This window comes from Neomonachus schauinslandi, chromosome 4 (assembly GCF_002201575.2).
Source record: "Neomonachus schauinslandi chromosome 4, ASM220157v2, whole genome shotgun sequence".
Taxonomy (NCBI): domain Eukaryota; kingdom Metazoa; phylum Chordata; class Mammalia; order Carnivora; family Phocidae; genus Neomonachus; species Neomonachus schauinslandi.
Window position 1 is genome coordinate 158834746 of NC_058406.1, and position 26318 is coordinate 158861063.

Here is a 26318-nt window from a genome sequence, read left to right on the forward strand (position 1 = left end):
GAGCCAAGAGAATGTGCACATTACCTGTGGAGTATGAAAGGTGTCAAAGATATTTTCCAGGCTTTCAGCCTGAGGAACTCAAAGGATGAAGTTCCCATCAATTGAGATAGGAAGACTATATATGTAGAGCTAGCTTTCTAGGGAAAGATTAGGAATTCAGTTTGGGGTTTGTGATCATGCATAGACATAGCAATAGAGATACTGGGAAGGCAGTTAGATATATATGAATCAGAAGTTCAGGAAGGAGGTCTGAGCTAGAGATACAAATTTGGAAGCAATCAACATGTTAATTATATTTAAAGACCTGAAACATGAAGAGGTCACCAAGGTGGTAATAAAAAATCAAAATGGACAAAAGAATAAACCTGGAATCTCCAGCATTATAAGAGCCTGGGGAGAAGGGGGAAAAACCAGCAAAGAAGACTGAGGAGTAGGCAAGGGGACAGGGAGTAAAGTAGGAGAATGTGGTGTCCTGGTAGACAATGATGACTCTAGATCAAGGAAATGGGAGTAACAACTGTGTCATATGCTCCTGACAGGTCAAGTAAGGCAAGGACTGAGAATTAAACATGGGATATAGCAACATGGATTCATTGGTAAACTTGACAAATACAATTTTAGAAGAGTGGTAGAGTCAAAAACCTTATGAAGTAGGTTTAGGAGAAAATGAGAAGATGGATAATTGAAGATGGTAAGTATAGAAACTTTTTAAAGAAGTTTTGTTGCAAATGGGCTCAAAGAAAAAGGTGGGAAGAAAGTGGGGTGAAGGGTAGTTTGTGCTTTTTTTTTTCTTTTAGGAAGGAAGAAATAGTCGTATGTTTGTATGCTTATAACAGTGATCCATAAGAGAATGAAAACTGATGATGTAGGAGAAGGGAGACTTGCTAGAGCATTTTCCTACAGGCACAAGTATGATTCTGACTTTAGATATCAGCACAGAGTGCCTTTATGGTAACAGGTAGGAAGGTAAAGTTTGTGTGGGCAGATACTGGTAGGTAAGTGGGACAGGTGGTGGGAGTCTATAAAAGTCCTCTTCTGAGCATAGAACCCTTTTCCCTTCTTCCCCAGCTCCAACACTATCCTTACCTACTATAGCCAGGTGTACCAGTATGCTGTAGAACACTGGGAAACACTGATTTATTGCCATGGCTTCACTTTAGCAAGGTAAAAACCACATCCAGAGAGATAAAATGGCTAGTCCTAGCTTACACATAGAGTTAATGTTGGTAACACCTCCCTTTTTCATAGACAAACTGAGTACTATGTAATCTAATCACTTCCAACTGTCCACGTAAAGTCATTGGTATAACCTGTGTTGATGTCATAATTCACAGACCATTCCTCATACCTGACATACAGACTCTCAAATATTTATCGAGTGAATTAATGTACTGATAAATCATATATTTTTTAATAAAGCAGGAGGCCAAAATATGGCAATTCACTTATTTCACTAAGTATGTGAAATTAAGAGCAATTAAATTTTTAAGTCCTGAATTATTTAGAAATGAGAATTATACAGTTACTACATTATTTTAATTTTCTATTTCTGTTATAACAAATTGCCAAAACTTAAACAGCTTAAAACAAGACCTATTCGTTATCTCGTAGCTTTTTGTGTCGTGTGTCTGACACATCTCACTGGGCTAAATCAAGTTCTCAACAGGACTGTGTTTCTTACTGAAGGCTCTATGGAAGAAACCAGTTCTAAGCTCATTCAAGTTATTGGCCTAATTTGGCTCTTTATGTTTGTAGGGCTGAGATTCCTGTTTTTTGTTTTTTTGTTTTTTGTGTGTGTGTGACTGACAGATAGGGGCTGATTTTTGCTCCTAGAGGCTGCCTGCATTCCTTCACTATGTTTTCCATATAGCCCTTTTCAGCAATGGTCAGTCTAGTCCCTCTGACACTTGGAATCTCTCTGATTTCAGCCAAATAAAGTTCTTTGCTTTTAAGGGCTCATGTGATTAGATCCAGCCAAAAAAGATAATCTGTAACGTTATCACATGCCTGTAACTTTAATCACATCTGCAAAGTCCTTTTGCCATGTAATTTATTCACAAATTCCAGGGATGAAGGCATGGACATCTTTGGGAGGCCATTCTGCCTAGCAAATATTTTTATCTAAAAGATTCTAGGTGTTTTTCAAAAGATGCTCCTATAAAATTATGTTTTGTCTATGAGATAGAGATGACAGATATTTCCCCAGGGGCTCCTAGGCAGCTCATTCGGTTAAGCATCTGACTCGATTTCGGCTCAGGCTTTGATCTCAGGGTTGTGAGATGAGCCCCATGTCAGGGCTGCTTAATATTCTCCCTCTCCCTCTCCCTCTCCCCCTCTCCACCCCCCATGTGCACACACTTTCTCTTTCTCTCAAAATAAATAAATAAATAAATAAATATAATATATAAATAAAAAATGAAATGTTAAAAAAGAGATGACAGGGCGCCTGGGTGGCTCAGATGGTTAAGCGTCTGCCTTCGGCTCAGGTCATGATCCCAGGGTCCTGGGATCGAGTCCCACATCGGGCTCCCGGCTCAGCGGGGAGCCTGCTTCTCCCTCTGACCCTCTCCCTCTCACGCTGTTTCTCTCTCGCTCGCTCTCTAAAAAATAAATAAAATCTTTAAAAAAAAAAAAAGAGATGACAGATATTACCCCATTAAGAGAATCAAGAGGCAAAAAGTTAATTATAATTTTCTAAATTTGAATAATTTTCTAGATATCATTCCTTTCTCTCCCTTCCCTTTCATTTCCATTTCATCTCATTCCATTCCATTCCAGAAACTTTAGTTGAGCAACTGCTATATACCAGACACCAATACTAGTTGCAATGGGTATAAATATATATATATATATACATAATAAATATATATATACATTTTCTTAGCTCTTAAGGGGCTAACAGCTTAGTTGGGGAAACCTCACAAACATATAATTTATAGCAACAGGGTATGGCAAATGAACATTAGTGGACAAAGAAATTGAGATAGAACTGCTCACAGTTAGTTACCTGATACACCCTAGAGCCGTTAATGCTATATTGGACTACAGGAATTCTTCCAAAATAACTAGGTAGTAACTAATACTAGTTACTAGCTACAAGGTAATAACTATTATTCCAAAGTATCTTCAACTTCCTGAATAAAATCTTTTTGGGAATTGCCTTGTGACTAAAAAGGAAAACATTTCAGGGTTGGCATGAGCCTGCTAGTCTTTCTATAACTTAACTTTATAAGGCCAAATGAAAGCCTATAAAAATCATGGCTCTCAGTCATGATCAATAGAGTGGGGTTGGAGAGTCAAGTTGGCGGGATGGGCTGGGGCCTGCATATATGTCTAAATCCCCGTGAGACACTCTGACTATTTGGCAGTCACTCTAGCTATGCATTGTAGAAGACTGCTGAAGCTCTCCTTGTCAGAGCTCTGAAGATCTAAACAGTAGCAATTTGTTATATAGACCCCTGGCAATGTGCTTCACAGACAAAAAGGGTTCAGTCTTTTATCAACACAGTCAAGACAACTGTCTCCACCATTGTCTTGCTTTTTGTTGTACTTTTGGATACAAATATTTCAGGGAAAATGTGGCTTTCCCAGCTCAGAAAGTTTTTTCATATTGTTCATTAAATAATTCATTAATGTGTTCATTTATTCCTTCCTTTGGTTGTGTACCTCCAGAATGTAAAACTGTGTAACCTTTGGCTTTAAATGTATGGAGACTGCCTGATGTGGGATTTTTTAATTTTTAAAAAAGATTTTATTTATTTATTTGACAGAGAGAGAGTGAGCGAGAGAGAGAGCACAAGAGCAGAGGGAGAGGGAGAAGCAGACTCCCCACTGAGCAGGGACAGTCGGTTAAGCGTCTGCCTTTGGCTTGGATCATGATCCCAGGACTCTGGGATCAAGCCCTGCATGTTTTTTAAGGGATGAAAAATTCAGTTCGACTTACCATATACTGTTGAGTATATGCTTGCAGCTTGCAGGGGTAAGAGGAAAGCAAGGATATCAGTCATATTTCTGAGCATCCAAAGACACAGACCAGTCCAAATAAACATCAGCCAGAGGTCTTGGGCAGTGTCGTGGAGACCCCTTCCTATACTCAGTATGGCATTAACTTTTTAGTTTTTGGAAGTGGGTAGGTTCAGAGGGTCGTAGATGTCAGGGGGAGGATATATTATCAATTGGAAGGAAAATACTTAAAATATTTAAATATTTAAACAATTGGTATATGCATACTGGTCATTATCAACGTTGAGGGAAAGCATACTTAGGAATTAGCAGGGAGTTTGCTAATTTTGACTCATTCACTCCTCTAAAACTGCATCTTAGAACAGTCTTTCTCAAGTCTCCCTCTTCTTCACAGTCACCTGGTGAACTTTATTTTTCATTTTACTGGGTTTTAAAAATTATTTTAAAATATATCATGTGCACATGTTTATAAAAACCAAACTGTATAGAGGGCTAGAAATTGAAAAATTAAGTCACTTGTCCTACACTACTTTTACCTGTAGAATCATACACTAGAAGAATTCACTTCTGACTGTTTCAGTATTTAGTTTTTCCAGTGGTTACCTCTATAACTAATGACAATAGTTTTACATCTATGATTCTTAACAACTTTAAATAACATTCATTTAATTGGTGGGCCTTTTAAAAATACACAGAGTACTAGGACCCTCCTTTCTAGACTGAATTTTTAAAAAGCTTCTGATGTGAGGGGCACCTGGGTGGCTCAGTCGGTTAAGCGTCTGACTCTTGATTTCCACTCAGGTCATGATCTCAGGGTCCTGAGATCAAGCCCCATGTCTGGCTCCGCACTCAGCGTGGAGTCCGCTTGAGATTCTCTCTCCTTCTCCCTCTGCCCTCCCCCCATTCGCATGCTCTCTCTCTCAAAATAAATAAATAAAATCTTAAAAAAAAGAAGTTCTGATGTGATCCTTTTGTTCAGCCAGAGTCAGGACTAATTCAGCAGAGAAAGGAGAGTGTGGATTATAACATAACCATGTGCTTTATAAAGATCTTTGCTCAACCACCATAGCCATGCTTGGTGGAATTTTACAATCTGCAAATTTCATTTCACTCAGAAAATATCTTACCTTGCTTTCCTCATCCTTTTGAATTTTCACATCTTTTTTTATTCCTCCTCTAAATCTATTTGCCTTATTATAAACCTTTTTTTGTGTGTCCTAGAGCTTATCTGTTAACCCTATATTCCCTGCTTTTTTTTTTTACCCATATTTAGAGAGTAGAATAAATTGCTGTCTTACATCATTGTCCAAAGAAAACGGACATGGTGAAAGGTCATTCAAACTGTAGAGAGCAGAGTTCTCAAAAAAGATAACAGAATTTTCTGGGAAAATGTATAATCTCATGATCAATTAATAGGATACATGTTCTCCATACTTGGAAACTCAGCATATTGATTTAACATAGCAATTTATATTTAGCAAAAATTACTCATCACACTCAGGAACATAAAATCCCTATGCTTATTTCTGCCTGCCAAAGCAATTAATGCAGCTCCAGTTGTTTATAATGAGGATGGTGCTTACTTTTCAAATAAAAATGTCTTCTGTAGGATGCACTAAATCACTGGGACTATTAGGTGAGAGAGAGCACAAATACACATTCAGAATAGGACATGGCATCTGTCAAAGTCTGCTTGCTAATAATTTTTTGTCCTTAGGCTAAGCCTCTGAGCATTACGAATATATTTAACGCAGGTAACCAGCCTTACATTGTGGGTTTATGAAGCAAGCAAGTCAGTTCGGTCTGACATACGAAAACCATTCTTAGTTGAATCACGTCTGAATATTTTCTCAATTTTGAAATGTTGTTTTGTAGAATTTTTAAGTTCAATCATTATTTTCTACAGAAGGAATTGCTCCTCTCAATTATTATAAAAGGATCCAAAGCTATTGCTAAGAATCTATACCACACAAAAACAGATGAAGGGAAGTAATTTTAAAAAGAAAAAAAAATTTTCTCCTAAGCCAAATTCTTTCAGAATTGAACAGCAGATTTTTATGATCCCCAGGATGTACAGGCTTATATTTGATCCTCTATTTCCAATTGCCTCCCACTCTCAACTCCTGGACACAACAGTTCTCAGCCCCACCAACTCTTCCTTTCAAATATCTTAGACAATGAATAACTGGAAATTTAAAATATTTAAATACCATTTACAATAACATTGAAACCACAAAATATTAAAGGATTAATTTTATACAAGGTGCATAATATTGCCTCACTGAAAACTATAAAACAGTGCTGAGAGAAATGTTAAAAGACCCAAGTAAATAGAAAGAAATACTGTATTTATTTATTGGAAGACTCAATATTGTTAAGATGTTTATTCTCCCCTAAATTTATGTGTGTGTGTATGTGTGTATTCAGTATAATCACAAATTACCTAAATTCCCTGTGGGCTTTTAAATAATACAGACGAGCTGATTTTAAAATGTATTTAAAAATACAAAAGACCTAGAATAGCAAAAAAAAAAAAAATCTTTTAACAAAGTTAGAGGTACCTGACTTCAAGATATGTTTTAAAGCTACAGTAGTAAAGATAGTATAGTATTAGTAAAATAATAGATGAATAGATTAAAATATAGAATCTAGAAATAGATTTACATATATGTGATCAAATAATTTTCAACAAAGGCATCAAAGTGGGAAATCTTTTCACAAATGGTGCTCAAAAAAAGGGATATCCAAATAAAAAAAGCACTTCAACTTCTACCTCACTCCATACTCAAAAGCTAATTTGAAATGGATCATAGATCTATAAATAAAAGCTAAAGTTATACAGCTTCTAGAATAAAACACAGGAAAATATTTTCATGAACTTTGAGTAGGCTAAGATCTCTTAGTATAAAGAAACCATAAAGTGGACTTTATTATAATCAAAAGACACTGTTAAGAAAATAAATAGATAACAGGCTGGGAGAAAATATTTATAGCAAATACATTTGACAAAGGGCTTACATATTAAGAATTCCTACAACTTAATAATAAGGCATATAATTGTATAAAAAATGGACAAAATAGTTGAGCCAAACACATCACAAAAATGACACATGAATGACTAATAAGCACATTTAAAAGTGTTCAACATCATTAATTCTCAGATAAATACAAATTAAAGCACAAATTGAAATAAAATTATTGATACCAAATGTTTTAGAGGATGTGAAACATTTGGAACACTCATACATAGCTGGTGGGATTCTAAAATGGTACAACCACTTTGGAAAATAGTTTGGCATCAAAAAGTTAAACATGTATATGTACGCTAGGACTCAGCAACTGCACTCCTAGGTATTTATCTAAGACTGGAAACGTCTATCCACAAAAGCCTTGCTCTAGAATGTTAGAGCTACTTTATTTGTAGTAGCCCCTAAATGGGAAAAACCCAGGTATCCATCAACAGGAGAACAATGATTAAATAAACTGTGATATATTCATTCAATGGAACAATAAAAAGAAGTGAACTACTGGTACACACAAAAACATGGATAACTCTCAAAAATATTATGTTGAGTAAAAGATGCCAGAAACAAAGTAGTATATAATTTATTATTTCATTTATAAGAAGTTTAGAATAAGCCAAAGTAATCTAAGGTAAGAGAAATCAGATGCGTGGGGTTGCTTCTGGGGAATGAGACAGAGGACTTACTGGAAAGAGGTGTGAGAGAATTTTCCAAGGTTATGGGAATATTCTGACTTGATAAGGGTGTGGATTCCATAAGTGTATTCATTTGTCAAACTGAACAAAGTACACACTTAAGATCTGTGCATTTCATTGAATGTAAAGTAGAACTTATAAAAATTTTTTGAAAAGATCTTCCAGATTTCTCCAGTACTGCTTATTATATTAATTCAGGCTGTGACTATTCCACATTTATTTTGTTGTAATAACCAAAGGATTATTTAAATACAGAACTGTGTTTTATTTATGTTCATGTCCCAGTGAATGGCCCAGTATATGGCACATTTTGTTCCCTAACCAGAAGTCTGTCCAGGTACAAGCCTGTTGCTGAAACATAGCTCTGGCTCATTCTGCAGACATGAAACGCTATCTAGTCTGTTCATTCCAAGCTATTGCAACTTCAAGATATTGAAAAACCAGTGAATCTCTTCATTCCTCTCATCATGTCATCCTTTGACACCATTAAAAATACAAATTACTGCAGATTTTGTCTTCTCTATTAAGTTCAGTGTTTTCTCTCCTTCTCCATTCCAAATCATCATTCCATTATTTTCCTCTGTGCTCAATTCTTTATAGCTGTTGGAACGTTTGTTGTTGTTCAAGAACAAAAGAAGGAGAGAAAAACATTAGGGAAATAAAAGGAAAAAATCCCCCCAAAACAGCATGAATGTCTTCACAAAATGCCTTAGGTTTATCTTTGCATTAATTGAACCAGGGGACATTTGAGACCTTGCAGCTCTCTCAAGTGGAGACTGTTTGTTATCACACTCTCAGTCCTATGTAGGGCACTAGGCATTCTTATTTCTTTTATTGACCTATCCAAAACATATGCTTTTAAAAAAAATTTTAACAAAGATATAAACAAGAACCACTTATAATTCAATGAAATATAGTTAACCATCACCCTTTCTGCTTATCACTCATATCTGTTGATATCCTAGTGACTCACCTGCATTCACTAAGGACTTTGGGATCTGACTCCATATGTATCTCTACTTCTAATTCCATCATCATCCTCTGTCAATATCCATGTAGACGTCATTTAGTATTTTAGTTTTCAAGTTCCTTAATTTCCATTTTCATTCTACTTTAGAAGCCCACTTCCATGTCTTTATGATGGACCCATCCTTGAGATATGATTCACATAAACATAAAATTTACCCATTTAAAGTGTACAAATCACTTTTGGTATATTCACAGGATATGTAACCATCACCACAGTCAACTTTAGAACATTTTCATTATCTTAAGAAGTAGCTCCATGTTCTTTAGCTATCATACTATACATACCATTCCCCCACCCCACAGCCCCCCAAAACCACAAACCTACCTTGTCTCTATAAATTTCCCTATTCTGGACTTTCCTATGAATGGTATCATTCTCTTAGCAGAATGTTTTCAAGGTTTATACATGCTGTAACATGTATCAATGCTTCACCCTTTTTATGGCCAAATATTATCCCATCATACAGATATACCACATTTTGTTTATTCACTTACCCACTGACAGACATTTGAGTTGTTTCTCCCTTTGGCTATTATTAATACTGCTGCTCTAAATATTTGTGCATAGTTTCTATAGGTGCATATTTTCATTTCTCTTGGATATCTAACTCAGAGTGCAATTGCTGGGTCATATGGTATCTTTATACATTGCCTACTTCTTAATATTCAATATCTGTCTCTGACCACAGATCAGGCTTTCTCATTTTTCTCTTCCCTATACACTTCCTCTTCAACCATCCAATATCATTTTTCCCCAAACTATGTGATCTCTTTTAACTTTATTCTCTTGCTTACATGCCCAATGGCCCATTGCTTAAATTACTCACTTGACACTATTCTCAAATCTCTTGCCTTCCTTTTTTTTTTTTTTCTGTTATAACACAATAGAGAGCTCTAGCTTTGGGTTAATCTAAGTATTTTCTGCTCTTAAACAATGTCCTAGTTTGGCATCATTAAAAATCTCTAGTCTGTAACCTTGGCTGGACTTTTGGTGCTGTTTGTCAATGTTTTAATGTCCCAAGTCAACTTGCTATTTCACTTCCCATAACAGCTATTTTTGACATCTCTTCTCAAAAGCCTACATGAACAACTCCTGCTCACTCCTCCAACATCTTTGATAATTTCTAGCCCTGTCCCCACACTTACTCTGCTCCACCCGAGCCCAGTCCCTGTTTCTAAACTCTCAAAGAACATTCCCATTTCAGGGTCTTTGTTATTGCTGTATCTTATGAGTGGGAAACTCATCTCCTTGTTATTTGTATTCTTGTTCCCAAACTTCACTCAGGTCTCTTCTCAAATGTCAACTCATGGGAGAGGCCTTTTTTTTTCCTAACGTACCTAAATCAGTATCATCTTCCAAAAACCCTCTTGTCATTACTCTCTGTTTAATTACCATGCTTTACTTTTCTTCTTAGCTCTTATCTCTACCCATTTTATTACTTATTTGTTTGTTTATTGTCTGCCTTCTCCCACTAGGATGTAAATTTCATGAGCTCAAGGCATTTGTCTACTTATGATCATTCATGTATTTTGGCACTGGGAAAAACTTAGATATAGGAAAAACTTAATAAATTTTGTGGAATAGGGGTGCCTGGGTAGCTCAGTCGGTTAAGCATGGGACTCCTGATTTCAGATCAGGTCATGATCTCAGGTTTGTAAGATTGAGCTCCACATCTAGCTCCGTGCTCAGTGGGGATTTTCTCCCTCTCCCTCCGCCCCTCCCTCTGCTCACTCTCTTTCTCTCTCTCTAAAAATAAATACATAAATCTTCAAAATAAATAAATAAATAAATTTTGTGGAATAAACATGTTGTAGAACCTCCCATTATGCCACTTTCCTAGCTCTTTCAAAAGATTACTATGACTCAATCTTTTATATATGCTCCTGTACTTTCTTCTTACCTGTCTCAGTAGAATAGATATCCTGCTCCTGTCAAAGAGAATCCCTCTGTCTCTGGTCTTTCTCTCATCTTTTCCTTTTAATTTGGAAAACTCCATAATTTACTCCTGAGTTTTCATATCCATAGCTTAACCTCTCTTCTGCTGCTACTGCCTCTTTTCCTGGAGGCAATAAACACACTTGAGTTTGTTCTACCTAAAAACACACACAAAACCCCCAAAAAACAAAGAAACTTTCTCTAGAACATCCCTTTTGTGCTTTTCGCTATATCCATGTCCATATCTACTTCCATTTACAACCAAGCTTTGTGAGAAAGAATTCTGCCCATATTATTTCTACTTTCTTATTGCTCATGTCACTCCTCAATCTACAGTATCTTGAATTTTTCTCCAACTACTCTACCAAGATTGCTTTTAATGTTAAGATTTCCCATCATCTTCATAATGTCAAAATCAATAGGTTGTGTGTTTTTCTATCCTAAGGATCCTTCTGGGGCAGTTGGCCTGTTGAGTACATCCATCTTGTTGATACACACCTTCCTCTGCTATTGTGACACTTTCTTTTTCTGCTATCTTTCAGATTATTTTTTCTTATTCTCAAACACAGGCTCAAGTTGCTCAGTTCATCTTTCAAATGTTGATGTTTCCCAGAGTTTCAGATGCATCCCTGACTCTGTCCAACCACACTAGCCTTCTTTCTGTTGCAAAAAGCACAAACTCATCTCTTGCAGCCTTTATACTTGCTGTTTTCTCTGCTTGAAATGCTTCTCTTTTGTCCTTTTACTTGGCTGAATTCTTCGTGTCCTTTAAGTCTTACTTTGAGTGTGACTATTTCCTCAGGGTCTTCATAGGAAACATGTCATACTGAAAGGGAATAATTAAAGAATTTTAATAAAAATAGCATTTATGAAGGTAGGGCAGGATTGAGGGAAATGTACAGGGGATGGTAAAGCACTCTGGGACTGGCAGCAGCAGGAAGTTGAGCATCAAAGGAAAAGCTACCAGAACTGGATGGTAGATCTAGCCACAGAAGAAGGCTGCCTAGTATAAGTTCTGTCCTTCAGGAATGCAGCCAGAGCCTAACCAATGTCAAGTAAAAAGTGAGAAGGCAGAGTAAATATTCTGACTACAACTTTCTTTTACTCTTTAATTGGATGAACCTATGGGAAAAAGTGGTAAGAGTTGACATCCTTGTCTTGTTCCTGACCTTATAGGAAAAACTCTCAGTTTTTCCTCACTGAGGATATTAGCTGTGGGTTTTTCATATGTGGCCTTTATTATATTGAAGTATATTCCCTCTAAACCTACTTTGTTGAGGGTTTTATCATGAATAGATATCGTACATTGTCAGATGCTTTTTCTGTGTCTATTGAAATGATCATATAGTTCTTATATCATCAATCATGTTGATTGATTTGTGAATAATGAACTATCCTTGCACCCCAGGTATAAATCCCACTTGACCATGGTGCATGATTTTTTTAAATGTACTGTTGGATTTGAACTGCTAATATTTTGTTGAGGATTTTTATCTATGTTCATCAGAGATACTGGTCTGTAGCTCTCTTGTTATGTGTTGTTTTTATCTGGTCTCAGTATCAGGGAAATGTTGGACTCATACAATGAATTTGGAAGTTTTCCTTTCTTTTCTATTTTTTGGAATAGTTTGAAAAGAATAGGTATTAACTCTTCATTAAAAGTTTGGTAGAATTTGACTGTGAAGCCATTTGGTCCTGGACTTTTGTTTGTTGGGAGTTTTTTGATTACTGACTCAATTTCTTGGCTGGTAATTAGTCTGTTCAAATTTTCTATTTCTTTCTTTCTTTTTTCTCTCTCTCTCTTCTGTTCAGCTTGATTACTTTCCATTAATCTGTCTTCTAGGTCATTATCTGTTCATCCTATCAAACATGTTTCTCATTTCATTTCTTGAGCCCTTTATCTGTGCTATCTTATTCCTTATGTTCGTTGTGTCAGTGGTGTCACTGATGTCCTCCACTCTTTCCAAGTCCAGTGAGTATCCATATGATCATTGCTTTAAATTCTCCATCAGGCATGTTACTTATATCTGTTTCTCTTAGTTCTCTGGTTATGGCCTTGTCCTGTTCTTTCATTTGGGAAAATTTCCTCTGGCTTCTCATTTTGTCTAAGGCTCTGAACCTATTTCTCTGTGTTAGGAAAGTCAGCCACATCTCCTGTTTTTGAGGGTAATGGCTTTATGAAGAAAAGGTCATGTGGTGCCCTGCACTGTAGTGCCCCTGTTCTCCAGGGCCTGGTACTTCAGGGAGTATCTCCAGTGTGTGCTGAGTATGCTCTGCTGTTGTGTCCTCACCACTTTATTATTTAGGTCAGTTGTCTGCAGAGGCTCTCTTTGCCTGCTCTAGGCAGTGTTTGGTCCTCAGCCCAAATGTGACACTTTTTTTTTTTTTGGTGACACTTTTTAACTAGGTGTGCTCTGGTCTGCTTGTGAAATGAAGCCTATTGCTGCAGCCACCAGAACTGAGGCCTCACAAAACTCCTGAGTCAGGATATGATTTTTTTTGGTGGGGGTTTGGGCAGGTCTTCTGGGGGAGGGGCCTGCTGTGCTTGCCGGGACTGAAGCAAGTGTGAGTGGGAAGAGTGTCTTGGAGCATGGGTGGGGCGGGGGTGCAGGAGGAGATTTGGTGTAAGCAAGTTAGGTAGTGAGTGTCTGCACTGCACTGGTTCCTGCATGTTGCTCTGTGTTTATGCTGAGGGGCAAGGGAGGGAAATGGTGTCTGCCAGTTCCTTTGGTCCTGGAGGGGTATGAATGCTGCCTCTCTGGGACACACTCCAAGATGAGCAACTAACCTCCCCACTGTGTGCCCCAGCTGCTCTTCAGATTGCTGATTACATACTGAATGTCCCCAGGCTCTTTGCCCTGCTTTTTCTCCCAAGAACAGCCCCAACGTCCTTTGGGCTTTCCCAGAACCAAGCACACTGACTTTAAAACTCCAGGCTTTAAGCCCCACTGGTTTTAAGAACTCATGAAATTTAGGCCCTCTCACTTTCCAAGCCAATTGCTATGCAGATTCATTTTCCCTGTGCACTGCCCTGTGTGCTAGGTCTGTTTCTCACCCTTCTCCATGACAGTGACTCCCTCTCCATCACTGCAGCCATGATCCGTTTCTCACTGAAGCTCTGTTACCACACTCCTACCTTTTTCAATATGGTCTTGTCTCTGTCTTTTGTTGTAGATTTTGTTCTGCCAGTCTTCAGATCTATTTCTGGGTATTGAGAATGATTTGATAGTTAATCTAGTTGTATTCATGGAACAAGACAGGCCTGGGGTTCTCCTATTCTGCCACCATCTTCTCCTCTCTCTTCTAGGTGTTACCTTTTAAATGGATAATAGTAGTTAGAAGTAGGCCTGGCCTTACCCTCAAGTTGTAGATACTTGTGCTGTGATTATTCTATTGGGTATTGTTAGAGGTTCCATTCAGGATCTCTTCTACCATAGATACTTCTGATACCACTGGGTCTGTTGCTCCTAAGATCCAAGTGGAAGGGCAGTTTTATAACATATCCACAACCTGCTGGAAAGCCTTTTTTTTTTTTTTTAATCCAAGCCCCACCCAAAGTGGCAGTCTTATGGATCACCTAGTAAGTGGTTTGAAAAGAACATCCAAATGTGTTAAATGTGGCCTCCTATATCCAAAGAGTCCAAGCAATGTGCTTCTTTCCTTGAGGTGGGATATGTGAGAAAGAACAACTTAAAACTTATCTCTCTCCCATTAGAAGGCATATCTGGATGTGCCCACAAACCACTAGAACTAGATATTTCACTAATGTATAGGCCATTGAACTCTTGCCCTTATTTCTCATATTTTGTTGGGCATATGTTTCATCAGGAATTTAGGAGTGCTTACTATTTTCTGCCCAACATGTCCAGGTAGCATAAAATTGTCAATATAATGGATGACCATGATATTCTGGGAGATTTAAGATGATGAAGGGACATCTGGATAATATATAACATTAAGCAGGCATAGTGACATAACCCTGAGATAAGATAATGAAGGCCTACTGAAATCCCTGCTACATGAAGAAATATTGTTATTATTATCTATTATCATAGATCTTTGTGTTCAAAATACCTTGACTGCTACTCTACCCCAGAGGTTTATTATAATTTCATCCACCTTATCTGAATATTAAGTGATCACCACTTGGATTCTACCAGCTCAGGATCCCAATATTCCTATTCAAATCCAAGAGCCTAATTTCTTTGAGGCATCCCCCAATACCATTTCTGGCTTACAATTAACACAGAGTTTTTCAAAGATACTAGTGTCCATACTTACAATTTCTTAATGTGTTAATGAGAGGAATATCCTGAGTCCATATCCTAGGGTATGTGTTTAAGATGGCTCAACAGTTGACACATAATAGGTTAATTTTCATCTTTCTGAGTCTTTTAGACTCCTTTTATCCAAAATATGCCAGGGAAATTCCAGCATTGCCAACATTTCTCTATCACTTGCTGCAGGACACCATTGAGTTCTGGCTTCAGTTAATCAATCTAGTAGAAGAAAGTACATGGCATTTCAACATGCATGAGTCAACATATTAAATTCTGAATCCTGAGAATGTGCTCTCATGTTAGTAAATTAGCTTGATGTCATCTTATGACTTGACCACCTTGTTATGACTTGACCATCTTGTTCTAAACTACTTAGAATCTAGTCCCATACATGCTCTCCAGAATTCTGTTTACATAAATTGGGAAAATTCTGCCACTCCTTTAGGCCTTGAATTTTTCCAAGTGTGCAGTGCTGACCCTGGAGGCAATGAGAGGTAGTGAGTGTGCATCCTAAAAAGAATCAACATACTCCTGTAGGCCACTCCCAGTTCTGGCCAATTAAAATTTCCCATGTGTGATCTTCCATGAGCTTTTCCCTTTCACCATCTAGATGTTGACACATAGGGTGGCGTTGGAACTATGCATTGAATAATAGTACTTTCATCAGCCTGTGTCTCTAAAAGACTGCATTGGAAAGAACCCCACACCACAATAATCGACCTTCCATCAGCAACCACTTTATATGAGATCTACTTGTTATAACAGTTGGCTTACCTTAAGTTATACAGAACTTTTTTTTGCCGTCTTTTTTTCTTTTTACTTGAGGTGTGGTTTGTAAATTATTTTGGAAATGGGAAATTACATGATTCTTGGAATTAAGCCTGTTCTCTGTGATGGTACTCCTACATAAATTTGTAGATATGGCAACTCTAGTGATAATTAGATATTATTAGTCTGCATGCCACTCTTAGAATGTTATTTCTTCTTATCCATTAGTATCATAGATAAAAGCTACAATTTCCAACTCCAGAGAATTGTAAACATATACATGATACCTTTAAGCTAAGAAAAATACCAAGTTGATGAGCAAAATGATCTGAGTGGCTATCAGAAGAGATTTTGATACATGGGAAATGTTTTCTTTGTTTTTGTTTGTGTAAAAAATATACATTTAATGAAATGTCATCAACACATATCATACAAAAATGGCAATGTATCATAATTATTTTTTTCTCCCTCTTATTTCAGAACCAGACTACAAGTAAGACACACACACACACACACACACACAGCTACAGTGTTCCCAAATAATCTGCACAAGGTCTTTTTTTCAGGTAGTTAAATAACCTTGAAATTTTTGACCTTGCAAATCTTTCACCAAACCTTTATTTACCATATATAGTTTGTTATTCAGGTAGTGAGTAGAACCTCAAGTTTCTTTTCTAGAAGAAATTATAAATCTACTTTGATATCACACTCATAAACAAGGACCTAAATTTATAGATGACCTCATTATGGCATAGGCCAGTTTCTTTTTTAAAGAATTCAGTATTTTACTTCCATACAGATGCCTTTTGGTCAGATTACTTCAGAGCTTTCCTCTAAAAATAAATTTTTAGTTTTTAAAAAGTAGAACAGGAACTTAAGTAATTTATCAAAAGCCCCTTTGACATTCTGCTTATTTTCTTTGAAGTGTTCACTCTAAAAGGCAGACTGGTATAATAGAAAATATGCTCATCTGAATGTTAGAAGCTGTGGGTTTATATCCTGGTTCTGCTACGTAGTATGTTTGGACTCCTGAGTAAACTACTACCACATTAAGCCTTATTTTTTTTTTTCTCAATCACAAAATGAAAACCCTTGTAGGTTGCTGATGAAGAGCTAATAGGAATAAAATGCCTGGTATATAGTTCCTTCTTGTTTCTTTATTTCCTTTGTCACTACCCTGATTCTTCTTGATTGAATTAACATGATTTCTCAATGACTTGCATATCGAATCAACTTGGCAGAATTATCATGTGCACCAGAGACAGTACACACAAAACATTTGTCCTTTGGACCTGGTTCATGTCTTATCCAAAGAGCAAGCATAATTTGTTGATGAATTTAAATGTGTGGAATCTAGATATTAAAATATATTCAAATTCACCATTTTATATCAAAGGCAGTCTGATTTTGAAATTGTCTTCTAGCATTGATACAGAGACACTAAGCCACACTTACCTCTTTGGGATCAATGGGTACAGGCATCACCTGTTTAGGCTAAGGGTGTCCTTGGGTCTCTATAGCCACAAACCAATAAAACTTCAAAACATCCAGTACAATACAAATTCAATAGAGGAGAAATTTTCTGAATAGTTTACTTGAACCAAAACATTTATCTTCCATTATCCTTTTCTTTATTCCAAGTACTTAAAACTTTCGTTCTTTATATTTTAAGAAGACCTGGGTGTATACAGAAGCCAAGCCTGGATAGAGAAGGCTGGTATAGTGTAGCCTTCTGTGCACCTCCACTTTCTTATTTTCCCTTCAGTCCTCAATCCCCTGTAAACTGATTTTAGTACTCTCTTATTGAAACTGTTTTTGAAAAGTAGCACAGGGTCTTCAAATTAATAAATACTAGGAAGCACTTTTTGGTCCTTATGGTACCCACCAGCTGCATTTCAAACCATATGTGATACTTGAAATTTTCCATCATAATTTTCATAATGTTCTCTCTCTGGTTTTTATTATCACATTAACTGATATCTCAGCTTCTTTTCGTTACTTTTCCTCCAGGGTTTCATCTTTAGCCCATTTTTCTAAATATATGTGCTTTCTTGAGATGACTCTAGCATGAACTGGGGCCTACAGGACTACCCTATTTATGTAAGCAGGCCTACCTCTACTGAAGCTTAATAAATGCCTGTAAATGTCTTAATCTTGCATCTCAACTTAGGATGTATGTTAGGGGCCTGTATTAGACACCTGTTGGGGTTTCTGCCCAATTTAGAACATGTTCTTTCTTTTTAAAATCATTTTATTTTATTTTTCATCATGATAAGTGTACTCTTTAAGTACATAAGTGTACCCCATCCCCTATATCCCTCATCTCTCCTCTGGTAACCATCAGTTTGTTCTCTATAGTTAAGAGCCTATTTCTTGGTTTGTCTTTCTCTCTCTCTCTTTTATTTCCTTTCCTTATTTGTTTTGTTTTTGAATTTCACATATAAGTGAGATCATATGGTATTTGTCTTTCTCTGACTAACTTATTTCACTTAACATTATATTCTTTAGCTCTATCCATGTTGTTGCAAATGGCAAGACTTTGTTATTTTCTATGCCTGAATAATATTCCATTGTATATATATCTCTCACATCTTCTTTATCCATTCATCTATAGATGGTCACTTGAGCTACTTCCATTGTTTGGCTACTGTAAGTAATGCTGTAGTAAATATCAAGGTGCATGTAGCAGAAGCTTTTTATTTTTTGATGAAGTCCCAGTAGTTTATTTTTGCTTTTATTTCCTTTGCCTCAGGAGACAACATTAGAAAAACATTGCTATGGCTGATGTCAGAGAGATTACTGCCTGTGCTCTCTTCAAGGATTTTTATGGTTTCAGGTCTCACATTTAGGTCTTTAATCCATTTTGGGTTTACTTTTTTTAGTGAAAGAAAGTGGTCCAGTTTCATTCTTTTACATGTGCTTGTCCAGTTTTCCCGACATTGTTTGTTGAAGAGACTATCTTTTTCCTGTTTCATATTCATTCCTCCTTTGTTGAGGAGCAATGGACCATATAATTGTGGGTTTATTTCTGGGTTTTCTGTTCTATTTCATTGATCTATGTGTCTTTTTCATGCCAGTACCATACTGTTTTAATTATTACTGCTTTGTAATATAACTTGAAATCTGGAATTGTGATAACCCCCAGCTTTGATTTTCTCTTTCAAGATTACTTTGTCTATTCAGGGTCTTTTGTGGTTCATACAAATTTTAAGATTTCTCATTCTAGTTCTGTGAAAAATGCTGTTGGTATTTTGATAGGGATTGCATTAAATGTGTAGATTGCTTTGGATAATATAGACATTTTACCAATATTTGTTCTTCCAACTCATGAGCATGGAATGTCTTTCCATTTCTTTGTGTCATCTTGAATTTCGTTCATCAGTGTTTTATAGTTTTCAGAGTACAGGTCTTTTGTCTCTTTTGGTTAGGTTTATTTCTAGATATTTTATTGTTTTTGGTGCAATTGTAAATGAGACTGTTTTCTTAATTCACTTCCTGCTGCTTCATTATTAGTGTATAGGATGCAACAGATTTCTGTACATTGATTTTGTATCCTGAGACCTTACTAAATTCATTTATCAGTTCTAGCAGGGTTTTTTTTGGTGGTATCTTTAGGATTTTTCATTTGCCCTATTAGAATTCTGTGCCTTATTCATGTATTACCTATCTGAGAGAGCAATTTAAAGCAATAAAATTTATTTTCAATATAAGGTGAGCCATGCCATGATAGCTACCACCACACTAGCTAGCTTCCATTTTACTGGGTTTTTCCTTTGTGTGAGGCTCAGTTCTAAATGGTGTACATACATTAGATTAATTAATTCTCACATCAAACCTAAGAAGTAAGTAGCGCTACTATCAGCTGTGTGATTTGGAAGAGTTGCCTTATTTTTTCTGTAAAGCTATTTTTATTCTATCCTATTTATACTATTCTTATTTCTGCTCATTCTGTGATATCACATATGTTAAATGTTGAATGTTTGCTAAGTTAGTAGTATAGTAGAAAGTATTCTGGATTCGAAGTCCTGAGCTCTCTCTCTCTCTTTTTTTTTTGTCCAGCAACTTTCTACCTATGCAAACCTCAGCAAGCCATTTTTCCTCCCTGAGGGAGTCTTAGTTTTTCACTATAGAATGGAAATAAGGTGCCTTCTCATTTTACAGGCTTTCTATGAGGATCAAATGAAGGCATACAAGTGGAGGTAGGTTGGGAACCAGAATGCACCACACTGATATGAGTTACTATGATTATTAATGACATAGTGTAACACTTCAGTTCGGAAAGCCATGTCAATAGACATGTAACTGAAAACAATTGGAAGATCATTTCTTTCACTTTCAGCACGTGGCATTTCCTCCTTGCTTGTTGCTTTATATAGTCAATAGTTTTATGCATAGCAACAGCCTTGAAACAGATCAGCAAGTACATAATGAACATACTTCAAGCAGGAAATGTTAAATGATTTATATCTGTTGTTATGGGCTAAGCCTTGATTAATTCAGGAGGTGGTTTTTCTCAGCTGAAAAGAAAGCAAGTGACCTCATGTTATTTACTGTACATGAATAAATTTGGACATTTGGTGATAAAATGGTAAGCTAAGTTAAATTTGTAGCTTTTGTCTTAAGAAAACCCTGAAAATATTATACAGTATTTATTTAGCTTCACTCTCTTTTCTTTTGTATAATTTGAGAGCAACCTCCCCCCTTCTTCTTCTTCTTTTTTTTTTTCTTCTTCCCCTTCTCCACCTTCTCCCTTCTTAGTCTTCTTTTCAGGAACAGAACAACTATGTAAAATACTGCAAAATAACAACAAAAAAAATCTACCAAAAATTAAACAAAAAGGTGGAAGAATTTGATTTTATTAAAAAAAATGGCATCTATGAAAATATATGCAGAGTGTCCTAGAGGATTTATCAAACTAAAAATCCTTCAGAATCCATATATATATATAAAATAAGAGAACCATTTGAGAAATGAGGGGAAAGGCAAAAATATATAGCTTTGTTGTTTTTCAGCTTTATAAAGTTACCTGGCAGACTTGCCTACAGTTTGGTTTATTTTAGTTTTTCTTGGCTCTTATAATAGTTGAAACCCAGAAAAATCTTCTAGAGACCTTTATCTCATTGGTGATAAAAAAAAATCATAATGCCAATAGTCTCAGACAGCTCAGTTTATTTTTGCACAGAAATTTTTTTTTTTTCTCAATCATGTCCCATCCTCCCGTCTCCTCCGTAGAGCCTTTCACCTCCCCACAGTGGCACTCTGCTGAGCAGCTTTCCAAGGGGAGAAGGAATGTTTGAAAATGTGGTGGAAGATGTGAACTGCAACCCACATAAAAATCTTTATTTAGATAGTTTTTATCCAGAGATTAAAAAAATGCCAACCAAGGTACTCAATCCTATTTTCTTAACAGAAGCAAGAGAATAAAGCAAGAAGGTGGGCAATGCTTAGTACACCTGCACCCTGGTTGGAATTCAACATTTTCTCTTATTTAGTCTTTATTATTTTCCTGTTACCTCTGTCCAGAGCTTACAGCATCAATAGGCGATAGCTTGCTGGGCAGCAAATTCTGAGTGTGGGTTTCAGAGTCAAGCTGACCTCCCTTCAGATTCCTTGCGTACTTTTAAACCAGAATTTAACTTCCTCAGCAGAAGAAACCAGAAATTTTACCCTACCCAAACAAACAAAACAATACCAGACCCAATTTCAAACAATCATAGCAACAATTAAAGCAAAATGGCCAAAATGTATGTTTACTTTAATGGAAAGAGATCCATTGGAAGTCAGGAAATCTGCATATAATTGTCTACAAGTACTCACAAGTGATCTGATCTTAAGCTCTTCAGCCTTTCTTCATCTGTTCCAATGGAATGACCACTGGCCTAACTCCTTTATAGTTTGTGTGAAGATTGAACAATGGAGTATCTCAGGGGATCAGTAAGTTTTTTCCAGTATGGGCTGGAGAGTAACTATTTTAGGTTCTGTGGGTCATTATGGTTTCTACTGCAACAACTCAACTCCAGTGTTGTAGGGCAAAAGCAGCCATAGACGAGGCATACACTAATGAGTGTGTCTGTGTAAAAACACAGCAACAACAAACCTTTATGTATGAACACCAAAATCTGTATTTTATATAGATTTCATATTTCAAAAAATTCTATTCTTCTCTTGATTTCTTTTTCTCCAAACATTTAAAAATGTTAAAAATCACTCTTAGCTCTTGGACACACAAGTGCTGGGCTGGATTTGGCCCACAGGCTGTAATTTGCTAAACCTGGTGTATATTAAAGCACTTAATAAGCTTACATATGTGTAAATAGTTATTAAGTTGTGTGTGTAAGATCACTGCATGAGTGAGTAAGAATATCTGAGATACATTTTAATTCCAGATTGATTTCTCTCTGTCACCTCAAACTTGGTAAGATTCCTCCTTGCCATTTTGCAATATTTCAGTTTTATCTCAAGGAAAATCATTTAATTGGGGAGATTCTTTTGACTGAAAAAGTTCCAGGATGCATTTCCCATCCAGAGAGAAATGGTTGTAGAGTTACTTAGCATTTAAAATTAGATGAACTCCTGAATCATCTCTGAGTGAAGCATCCTAGATTTCCCTAGATGATATAGACACTCGTTTTACACCTTGTGCATGCCCCAATATAGAACCACATACACACAATGTGTTATAATTATCTGCTTAGATGTTGGTCTCCCGATGAATTAGGAGCTTTGTAAGGATAGGGCACTGGGCCCCAGTGCCTCCTAAAATGTGTGGCAATGTTATTCATTTATTTATGCCCCTGTGAAGCTAATAAAGAATCTAAAGAGCTTGCAAAAATACTTACAGAAAAAAAAAAAAACAGGTAAAATCGATGGGGGCATCAGAATAAAGGAGAAATATGGGAGTTAGATTTATAAAGGCAAGGTAAGAGTATCACAGGGAAGTATGTTCCACTTGATCCTGTACAGTGGCTACATGTGGCCAGCCAACTCACGCCTGGGATTTCCAGCAGCAGAAGCAATTGACCTCATTGACCTCATCTGTAGAGAGACTTGGAGTTCCATTACTGGTATCCAGATGTTACTAAGGGAGAAGGTGGTCACAGCATTTGGGAGCTGGTGCCAGATTCATAACCGCATATCTATATTCTCTGGTCATCAAGATTATGTTATGGATTCAGAAGTGAGAATTGAGCAAAATCTGAAGAGCAGGCAAAGTTTATCTTTAGAGCCTCCCTGTTTCTCCTTCCATTACCTCCTCTTTTGTGCAGGTTGCCACCCTCTGCCACACCCCACAGACCTTTGATCTTTGCTGTTAGCTTATTACTGTTGATATCTGTTGACTCATGATCCCTTTCAACAACACACTCAAAGTTGTAAAATGCTCTAAGGAAAATGAAAAGGCTCCGTGAAAAATTAAGTTTGAAAACTTTAAAAATCTAGCTCCTGCTCTGAGAATTGCAATAGATACCTACAAATTTATAAATCCTTTGAGAATTCTACAATAAATTGACAGTGTGTAAACATTGTTTTACCTGATGTTGCTCAAGTGGATTTGATTATGGACATTTTTTCAGATAATCCCAATAACATCTTATGGATTAGTTTTCTATATATTTCAGTTCATTTCAATTGAAAAAATACATTTGGAGAACCTATTTGGTGCACTGAAGTCTACTTATGTGAGAGCAGTGATTCTTCCCTTCATGAAGTTTATAGCTGAGCAAGGAATGACCCACCTTGAAGAAAGATGCCTTACAATATTATTTCTTGTAGTATGTGATTTTAAGAATATCTCCTTATCTTTGCTTTTCAAGAATTTGACCACGATATTTCAAGGAGTTTATATTTTTCACCAGGTTTAGGAAATTTTTCTCTATCCTTGTTTGAAATATTTTTCTTCCATTTCACTGTCTCCTCTCTTACTGGACATGTATGTTAGACCACTGCAAGGCTCTTGTTCCACAAATCTTTAAGTTTTTCATAATTTTTTTCCAACCTTTTTTTTTTTCCTCTCCTATATTCTGTTTGGATAGTGGTGGTTGATCTTCCCTAACCTTTCGTCATGAACCTTTCTTCTTTAGAGTCACATCGACTACTAAGTCTGTCCAGTGATTTCTTTTTCATTTAAAATGATATACTTTGCAATTTCTATTTGGTTCTTTTTTATACTTCAATTTTTCTGCTGAGGTTTCCTATCTATTTTCTCACTATAACTTTTTTTTTAGTTTAAATCTGCATTTAAATAAATAGATTTATATTCTGTTTAAGCCATTGGCTGCTAATTCCAGAATCTGGGCTAATTCCATAGCTGTTTCTACTGATTGTTCTCTAAATTATAGATCATGTTTTTCTGCTTCTCCACATGTCCAATAATTTTGGAGTGTATGCCAGTCATAGTCAATGATATCTGGAAGGGGGTGCAGATTATGTTGTCCTACTTCAGAAGGGATGAAATTTTGTCCTGCTATGTAGCTAAATTAAATGGATCCTTTTGTTCATGTTAGGATTGTTTTATGCTTTGTCAGGTTAGAAATATTTCAGTTTTGTCCAATCTTACGACATGGTTCTTACTGTAGGACCTGGCCCTCACTCCTAAATTCTGGTCTTTCAAGGGTTTCAACTAAATGCCTAAAGTCCTCAGTGCAATCTCTCCACTTTGGGATTAAACCCCACTTTCTCCTAGCAGTCTGAAATCTCTAATTATATCCTCAGTTAGCTCCATCTATCTCTCAGATCCACAACAACTGTCCTATTACTCTTCATAGAGTCTTACTCTGCATGTACTTATATCTCAGCTTTCAGCCAAGGTATCAAGGGGACCCCTGTGTAGAATTCTGGGGACCCTTTCTACATCTTTCTCTCCACTCTGCTAGCCTCAAATTTAAACCAACTCACCATCCTTGAACTCCAATTTCTGCCATTTCAGATCACTGAGACTGAAGATTGGCTTACATTCCATCTTGTATTGAAGTCAGGAAAGTATCCCCAGGCCAACTGCTGGGCAAATGTGAGTCTAACCTTGTGTACTTGCTTTCTACCAAAGATCACATTTCTGCTGTATCTATTATTCAGGGTCTGAAAAATAGTTACCTCATATTTGTTTCAGTTTATAATTATAAAGAGAGATGATAAGTCCTATGCCAGTTAATCCATCATGGCCAGAAGTAGAATCAGCACTTTTAAATATTTTTAAGTCTACTGTATATTAACGTGTGCCAGCTTTGGTCATGAAACATTCAAATTGCCCGCAATTATTTTAAAGGTATTGTAAGACTTTCATAACCATTGCTTTGTAAGATGAGGAGTGAGCATTATTATAAAACAATTGTTTAATAGAGTGTAAGAAAATAGGGTTGAAGTCCCACTTAAAACTGTAATGTCTTTTGAACTTTAAGTCAAAGAGGACATTTTACGCTGTAATAAAATGGTTATTTGGCATAATTGATTTTATTTCTCAAAAAGGCACAAGCTTAACTAAGATGTTTATATTAAACTAAACAATCCAAAAACAATCTAACTTTTACGTTCAGAACCTTCATGGATTGCTTTTTTACTGAAGTTTAAGAAGTCATTGTGAATTCTGCTAATGATTGGCTTAATTAGCAAATAAATGCCAATTTTCCCTTAAAATAGGAGACTCACAAAAACAATAAGTACTATATACTTATAAAACTCATATTAGAAGTAAGATTAGATTGGAATTTGAATATTAATAGCAACATACATTACCAAATTATTACCAAAGATTTAGATGAGAGAGTATGGGCAAACAAAAAGAGAAAAAAGGAAAAAAAGCATATCAAAAATTGGAGAATATAGAAATGACAGGAGTATTTTTTTTCCTCTTTTTTTGGTATTTGTCATTCATTCAATACTTAAATGGGGTCCTGGATCAAGAGATTATAGTCTAACCCTTTGTTGAAAGCAACAACAAATACTGTGTAATAAGAAAGTAAAGTATAATTGAAAATTAGAGAGTTTGTTTGGAATGAATTTGTTTCTAAACTTTTGAAGTTATTGTTTTATTCTATTATTAAATTTTCAAAATACTTGGTTTTCATCTACCTCCAACTAAATGGAAGGCAGCATTCCAGAATTTGTGAGTGTAACTCAACCTGATGATACAGAAGTTAGGTTTTACTATGTTCATAAATCCAGGAACTCTTTTAACCATATGATACAAAGTGTTTGATTCTACAGAATTCTTGGATTCCCCCTCACCTGTCTGTTTCAGTAAATAGCACATGGGAAAATCACTTAATCTCTTTGTTTCCCTTTCTAACTTAGAAGTAGATGGAAGAGACTAAAAGTCTGAATGTTGCAGTATATTCTTGATATGTTTAACATCAATGTCTCTGTGGTACTCCTTTGAATCTTATCTTACCTTAGGCCAAATGAACAAGTTCATTCCCTGTGGCCTAAGGTACATATCTATAAGGCACAGACTGAGATCACTGCATGAAATAAAATCAGTTTTCCCCCATGAGAATAGACCTGCCATTTCCTAGTAGCTGTGTTCAAAATGTGTGTACATGTTGCAGAACTCCAAGCATGATATATTTTAAATGGGGGAAAGTTTCCTTTCACCTGGTGATAGCATAAATTCTGATCTTATGTTGCCAATACT